Below are 8,849 nucleotides of genomic sequence, written 5' to 3' on the forward strand. Positions count from 1 at the left end.
AAGAAGATCGAAGTAAACTTTGATTTAATTTATTATAAAAGAGATGTGAAAATTAATATGAGTATTAAAAATTAACAAGAAGATTGAAATAAACTTTGATTTAATCTATTGTAAAAGAGATGGGAAAATTAATATGAAATGTCAATCGGTCTGCGTGCCTGTATTTAAACATTCCTAAATTTAAAGCACTAAAAGCATTATTTAAGAAATAGGGTAATTACAAACGTCGTGAAAATCGTGTAATATAATAAAGAACAGAATAAAAAAAAACAAAAAAAAGGGCCTTTCCATTTTAAAACAAACAAGAAAAAAAAAACCAAGAAAAAAAAAAGGAAGATTGAAGGAGAAGGGGGTTTCGGAAACTACAACTAACACCACGACGTCGCAACAGTAAACAACGGATTACGCTAAAGCAAAAACGGAGCATCCCGTGGCTTGGAGACCCAGAGTGCCGATGTAGCAGCTACCGCGGCCGACCCTGCACCGACGCCTGTACAGTAAGTTAGTTTAGTTTATTTAATTTTTTTTGTCTTCCCCAATGCGTGGCTAAGCGCGCGCTGCCACCGCTGTGGCTGGGAAAAGGGGGAGGTGTGCATATGATGGCACGCTAGGGAAGACTCCAGACGGTTACAGACGGACTTACGGTGGACAGACGGACGCTGAAACAACCGACGCGACGTTTCCTTTTATTGTGTTTTTTTTTATTTTTTTCTTTGTCTAAAAAAAATTTAAATCCTCAGCGGCGAGGAAAGAAAAAGAGTTTCATGACAAAGTGACGCCCAACGTGGGGCCACTTCTTTGTCAAAAAAAAAAAAAATTTAAATCCTCAGCGGCGAGGAAAGAAAAAGAGTTTCATGACAAATTATTTCCTTTCAATATTTTGTATTATTTATCAGTCCACACTTTTAATGGGACTTCATAACCAATATTCCTATTTTACGCCAAATTCAATTGATAGGGAACAATTTGAACTGCACTTTTTGTGCGACATATTCATTCATAACAAAAACAGGAAAACCAATAGGACGGCATATATCTGCACATTTATGTATTTATTTATATTTTTACAAATTTAGCTAAGATAAATAAAAATCCGAATCCAACACTCTCTTTTGCTAAGTGTTATTAATAATTATTACAAAGTATTTAAAGAAAATTACTGTAAATGCCTTGCCTACTTGCCATCTAAATTATTTGACCGAGGTGTTACTCAACATTTGAAGAATCTCTTAGATTGTACTTACCACGTTTTCCCCGTGGCGCTCGCGCGGATGTCGTATATACCCGTTTTAGTAAAAATTTTGACCTAATCAGCCTTATTGATTTTCAAACTATAGGCCAGGTGACTTATCTTCTTTGTCAAATTCCCGTCAGAACTTCAAGGGTTATTCAATGTTGCCACTTATGATCCTTTCTGTTTATCCTATACATCACCGGTTTCCTTTCAGTGATGAAGTCCAGTGGTGTCGTAACTCCGACGATATTAAATTTTTTTTTCCTTCCTTTTAAGTCAAATAATGACTACTGAACGACAAACGTAGCACTTGTGCCACACCCATCAGAGAACAGCACATGACGGATCTAGAACGGCAAACTCGATATAACCCGTAATCCCAAGTTTTATACATACAGGGACGAATGGCACTACGTGGGAGTGTTTGTGTGTGGCCCATACACCTGGCGACCTCTGGAGTAGAAAAATCGTCGTTCCGAGATATAAGGGCCCTGTCTCGACTGACCACTTTCTCCAATTTTTTCAGGAATCTAGGGAGAAATGAACCACTATAAAAGTAACAAATCCAAATCGTCAAGAGAAGACAATATACGAACCCGATATTCTGGAAATTGAGGACATTGTCATGTCTGAAGACGGCTTAAGCGATGCTAACTTACCCATCGAGGACGTTCTCCTTGGCTCTGAACCCGAGTCAATTGGAAGAGCACAGATTGGACCGAAGGAGAGGACTGAACCTCTTGAGAGGTCCTCTGTAGGAATTCCTGAAATGGGGAAGAGGGCAAAGAAGGCTGGGGCGGAAAGAATAGGCTAAGTGGAACCATTCGCTGTCTTCTCCAATCTCTGATCAAAAGAGGCATATCCTTCGAACTTCTACGCAGCCACGTAATGGCAATTCGCTTTGCCTTTGAAATGGCGAAGTCCTATGTTGGTGGGAAGTGGGATAGATTGGACGACTTCTCGCTTCTAGCCTCGAGTATAAACCTAAAAATTATCTACTGGTCTCATACCACTAGAATCCTACCCATGCTAATCTGACCACCTTTCGTCTGGTGGCCTAATGTGAAGCAAAAAACTGCGACGACGACATTAAATAAAATCCAATGGCTGGCGTGCATTGGTATCACCGGGTTGATGAGATCTTGCCCCTCGAATGCCCTAGAGGCGATGCTGTGCCACTAAACCCCTCCCTATCGCCATAGAAATAGAGACTTAACGAGCGTCGAATTTTGACAAATAAAAACCGGAAACTCAACAGTCTAGAGGTATTGAAAAATTTCTTGACGAAGCTTTTCTTTTTGTCTTACGGACCATTGCGCTGTAATGCTCGTACTGCTTTACCGACTCAAGGTGACCATACCGTCGAGAACCAGTTGGGATTGGCAAGAAAATGGGCGGTTCAAAATTGGAAAATGGCAAAACTGAGGCTGTATCGAGTAGTTCGATTTTCGAGAAGGCCACACCAATGGGACATAGTCCCACCATAATCCAAGCAGAAATATCGGCAATCACCGCTTGTGCATCTGAATGCTTAAGAAGGCATTGCAGGAAAGAGCGGATCTGAGTATACTCCGACAATCATCCGCCTTAAAATGCCTAAGGGGCGAATGACAACATTCAGACTGGTGTTGAAATGCTTTCAAACACTGAATGTGCTAGGCAGGCACAATGGTGCCTGTTATACATGTTATACATAATCATCGATTTCTAGTTATCATTATTTGTGAAATTTACATAGCAACAATCGCCTAAAACTTCACAGACAAGTAAGGTTTAACTACCAACTTAGAAACGCTGTAAGCTATTTGTCCTTGAAATACTTAAATCTTCACTTTGTCAATATATTTAATAGATTATGGTTGGTCGAATGCAACCTCCTTCTATACCTAATTACAGTTTTGCCTTAGTTTCTTGTTTATCACGCATTCATGTGCACACATTGTACTTTTTACCAACAGCTCCCGCTTTTTTGCAGTTGAGCTATGAATTAAAATGTATAGCTGTCCAAAAACATGACAGCTTGCAAAATAAACGTCAAGCATTATTATGGATGTACATGGTAGAATTATTTTAGCACGTGTTACGATGATTTCATGTGAACCCAACCGAAACTTAAAGCACTTTTACAAATAACAGCCTTTGTAACATTTTCTTTAAATATTTCTGAGACATTACTCAACGTATAGCTTGCACAATATTACACAATAGCCAAAAACAAGCAAAAGATTAACAGAAAAGAGAAAAAAAGGCATTACTCCCACTATATGTACTTTATTTTATTATATACAAATTAATATGCTTCAACTCTCCCATTATTCATGGCAATTTATATGGATTAAATTTCTTTCGTTGCTTAAGTTAAAAGTTATTACTAAGTACGTACATAGTTCCAAAAACAAGGGTAAATAAAACAGATTTATATAATAGAAATATGGGGGATATTTTTTTTGGTATATTCGTTGGACCTTGCCACTATCTGCGGAATGAAATACATAACTGTCCAGCGTGCAGAAATTGTTACGAGTGGAATTTTACTATGAAATACCAAGTTGAAACGAATAGTTTAGCTTTCCAACTGATTCATCGCAAAAAAATTTGTAAAGTCGAAGAAATTAAATAATGGGATATAATTTGGCTGGTATAGTTTCTTCTTTATTCGATAAAGCTCTCTTTCTTACGTCTAAGTATTCACAAAATTGCAAACAGTTGCAATATAACAGAATAAGAAATAAAAAAAACCAAAGAAAGAAAACTAGAAGGGCAGGCCAAACGGGATGCTACGACTCGTTCTGCTAATCGGATATGAAATTTTGGGGTTTCAGTAAGTTTATTTATTCTGGAAAAAGACGTTTTGCTTCCGTAGTGGTAATCGCAATTTCCTGAAGGAAGTTGTAGCCTACTCTAAGAGGAACCCAGAGCGTTGTACTATTAGTTTCTATCACTCTACCTTAAAAACAACCTAGGTAGCTCTAACCAGTCCACTCCGCCACCTTCCTTACAAATAGCCTGGGTGAAGTACCTGAGCGAATTCTTTCGGACTAGCACCTAGAATTTCTCCTCAGAGAGGCTCACTCGTTGTTAGTTGGCCCTATTAGTCACTTATCCTAACAAAACCCAAGATTATATTGTACTTACCTCGTTGTCTGTTGAAGTACAATTAAAAAATGATCATTATTTGCGCGGGCGATCAGTATGATTTCATTACTGTTCTGCTTAGGTTCTGTAAGTTAGTGTTGGCGCGCTGGTACTTAAAGCTAGTACATGTGTAATCAGATTAGTGCTTGCGCACATAAATGGTTTAGAGAGAAAATAAAAATATTTGGCATAACTAGAATGATCGTAAATCATTTGAAATGCATAGCGGGTAGCTTGAGCTTATATACACAAATTTAGGTATGAAAATGATTCTAACTGTACGAAAACTATGCAGCTTAGCTTAAGCTCTCACAAGTGGACGTACACAATGCTCTAAAGGGAAAAGAATTATTTGGTATAGTGATCAATAAACATAGAGTTGTACATCATGTGAAATGTATAGAAGGTACTTAGCTTAGATAGATACAAATCTAGTTATGCAAATAAAACGACCTGTATGAAAGATATGCAGCTTAGCGTAAGGTTTGAAGCAAAATGTATGACCAGGGACGGACAATAGAGTGTAAATCATCGCAGGATGAGTCATACTAAACAATAAAAGAACTATACTATTGTATAATGATTTAACTAACGATAGAATAGAGAAGGGTTTTTTGTAAACAAGATAAGAACGAAGCAGTTGCTTTTCGTTGCTTTTGAGGTAATTTTCGATGACATCTGTTCAGGTGACGGGCAATAGGTCGCCCATAAATTTTCCCTGCTGTGCAACCCATGTAGTGAATACATTTGAATCGTCTCCGGCACTTTAGGTAACAGCACCAACATTTTCGCTCGAACGGGCGTTTCCTATAACCTCACAGATATCATTATAAGCAAAGACTGTTAGGGACCTTAATGAATATTCAGGCGACATAGTGGAATAAAACATGCAGTTTTTCGAGAAACACCTTTCGAGTGTTATTTGAGGCTTTATAAAATTACACCCAACTTTTTAACAGACAAAATTCTTCAAATATTAAAACCAAATACAGATTCATGATATTTTCTTCATCTGTCAGTTGTCATCGTGATATTCAGACAAGTGGCGATAGGAGGAAAAAAGCCGCTAATACGTTGTAAATACCTCCCGTTATAAAAAGTTAATTTATAATTAAATCTTCTAAGAATTGAAAAAGTAATCTACGCTATTCTAAAAATCACAATTCGGTAGTATGAACTTAATCTCAAAATATTTAGGCAAAGATGTACACTTGCAAAAATGTATTATTCATAACAGCATTTAATAGCATTATTGAAACTTGTCATGAAGCAATGGGTATGAGAAAATGGGTTTCTCTTCTGACTTCCCTCTAAAATAAAGTGACTTTCAATTAGAAGAGCATTAGCACACATATTCATTACAGGGGAATATGATTCAAAATGCCCTGAATTGTCTTAAGCAATGTACAGGAAGGTATCTTCATATCATGCACTACTTACTCTAAAGACATATTAAGAGCGTACGAATGTAACGAATAAAAGTTATAGAGAAGAAACTATCCTAAAATTCTGCAAGTGGATTAGAACTTTGAATTTTAGTTATTCCATACAGAGGTTAACAGGAGCCATTTACTTACGTTGCATATTGATAAATGTTACCTATTTGCTTACTTTCATATCACCTTAAATGTATACATCAAAAATTTGAGGTTAAATGTAACAGAATGCTCTGTAAAAGAGGTTGTATAGAAGTTATGCATTAGGCTTCGCCGAAGGGTAATTTATAAAATTGTTGTTACATAAGTGACAAATCCATATGAATTGTTCAGGCAGTTGGATAATTATTGAAGGACGGAGGTGTACTCAATTTACCAGGCGGTTTGCAAAACCCGAAAAGAGGTTTCAGAGGCCCTGTAACATGTATATATTTTTGATCAGCTTGAAATTTGGAATCAAATTAGCCATGTCTGCGTGGAGTATGTTGTTCATCCTCTTCTAGTTAAAAAAATTAGAAAATCGACTTCGTTATCCGCAGTAACGATGAAACTTCTTGAACACAGATTGGTGTTGAATATGGTGCAATGTGGTCAAAGGACATCCTCTCAGCAAAGCGTAGCTTAAACGCAGATTCATTTTTCCAAGCAAAAATTCCTGCTAAAAAAAGTCTTCTCCATATTTATGATGGCGGCCTTCACAAAAATTATCAGATGGATAGTTATCGCTCAATATATTTGTTCATATTTCATTGATTTCGCTCTTTTACTCTCGTTTTTTTTTTTTTTTTTTTGAGATTTTAGCTTGGTGTTTGCGCTCACATTTTTTAAAGAAATGCTTAGTACAAAAATGCTCAGTATGCTTGATTGTGCTCATCTCAGTTTATTTTCGTTCCTTTGTTCTTATAGTATTTGTCTATTATACATTGCAAATGGTCTTCCCCTCAATAGAAAAAAGTTTATTATAAATATTTCTTGCTTACCTTACTTATTTTCAAAATTTTTAGTTATTAATATTATTTACGTATACATTTTGTAGTGTACTTGAATATGGAATAAAGAAATCTATGAGAAAGGCAAAATTTTCATATAAAACTGGTTTCTATAAAGAAACGTGTTGCAATGCACAAGTCCTGTTGTTCTAATAGCAACATTCGAAAAATACTCTCAGATTTCTTTGGTAACAACACCGTTATCTCGTATTGGTAAGGTTGATCTACTAAACTCGTCCATCTGCAAGTCACAAAGAAACAAACAAATATGGAATGATTTTTATTATTATTATTATTATTATTATTAATTTCGCCAGAGAAATAAATTCTAAGACTAAACTCTTAAAAGCACTAGCATCTAAGGCTATCGGCTTTTATTATTATTATTATTGTTATTAAAAACTCTACCGCACTTGAGATTCGAACCCACGACCATTGACTTGCTAGTCGAGACTCTTGCCTACTCGGCCACTCAGGCGGATAGGAATGATTTTTAAAGTATAAACAAGATTTTAGACTTTTTCTCTTAAGATCTAATTGTTTGCAATACATACGGGCCTTATAAGGGTGGCATAGAAGACGTAAGAATTGCCAAATTTAAAATGAAACGGTCGAACTTCTTATTTAAATTATATAAAGGGTTTGCAAATTCAAAGGATGTATAAGTGCTTTGAACGCCTATAAAAAGTCACTACAATACGAGAATAGTAATAACGAAAAAATAGGTGCACTTTTTGCATTCTTGATTTTTGAGGCAATGACTTAAAAGACCATCATGTCGGATGGCTTGACATTGAAAGCAACGTTAACATACATAATTAAAAAGGTCGTATCGTTTTCGAAACCATGCTGCCCTTTTAGGGAATTTAACGTTTAATAATTACGTACATATGCTGCAAGATTATCGCGTAGAAAAATCCGCAAGGATGAGAAGTTATATTTAAATTTAACTAGCAAAGACACAATCCTAAAAATATTAGCAAAGCTCTGTTAGCCGCTTAAATGGAGGCTCGGAGAGATTTAAAGCAAAATTTAGTTAAAGTAGGGCTTTTTCAGGATTTTTTTTTTAAATATTATAACAAAAATACAACTTTATCTTAATTAGTTAAAACCTAGTACAAAAAGGTCTTTTTACTATATCAAATACAAGGCTAAAAAAGTGAAAGTTTACTTAACCACTGTGACCAATCCAAGTGATCCGAAGAAACGAAACTAATATCACGTCAATCCTTGATCAATGGCCATTCCAGTGTATCGCATTTATAAAGATTCCTTTTTTGACATTTTGAAAAGTTGTTCTATATGAACTAATATGGGGGCGGTGTTCGATACGCCACTGTGGCCAAACCAAGTGATGCGAACAAACGAAACTAATATCACGTGAATCCTTGATCAATGGCTATTCCAAATGGGTATCATAGTTATGAACAGTCCGGGGAAAAATTATTGATTTGTCTTTGCTGGTTAAATTTAAATATAATTTCGCGCTTTAACATAGCTGCTCTTACATCTTGTTTGTGAACTTTCAAAATTGTCATATTTAGCATCATGTGCCGAAACAATATTTCGAACAATATTGAGCATTTGGAAATGTTTCATTCTCATTGCAAATGTACTCTTTCGTATGTTTGTGCATAAAGAAATGTAAATAAAGGCATTTATTGCTTTACTGATTATCAAATTGGTAGAAAAGAAGAGAGAAATCGCTTACTCTATGAAATCACTGTATTCTATGAAATTCATTTGGAAAGCGACTAACGGCAGCAGATGCCATGTACTCCTAAAAGCAAAGAAATGTGACAAAATTTACTAAGGAAAGTATTTTTTGCATAGTCTTTTATTTTTTATTTATATATACATATATGCACAATGGTAATATGTGAATTTCCCTAGATTTTCAATTTCAAGCAAGCGTAGTTTAATATCTTCAGAAAAAAATGGTATATGTGTATAATTTTGTTCTTCATCTGTTTTCTGTAATCAGACGGACGCATCAAGAGTGTTACAGCTTCATTTTTCACAATTCTTTCTAAGAATTGACAAACTCTCCGCAGT

The sequence above is a fragment of the Glossina fuscipes genome, unplaced genomic scaffold (assembly GCF_014805625.2).
Source record: "Glossina fuscipes isolate IAEA_lab_2018 unplaced genomic scaffold, Yale_Gfus_2 150, whole genome shotgun sequence".
Taxonomy (NCBI): domain Eukaryota; kingdom Metazoa; phylum Arthropoda; class Insecta; order Diptera; family Glossinidae; genus Glossina; species Glossina fuscipes.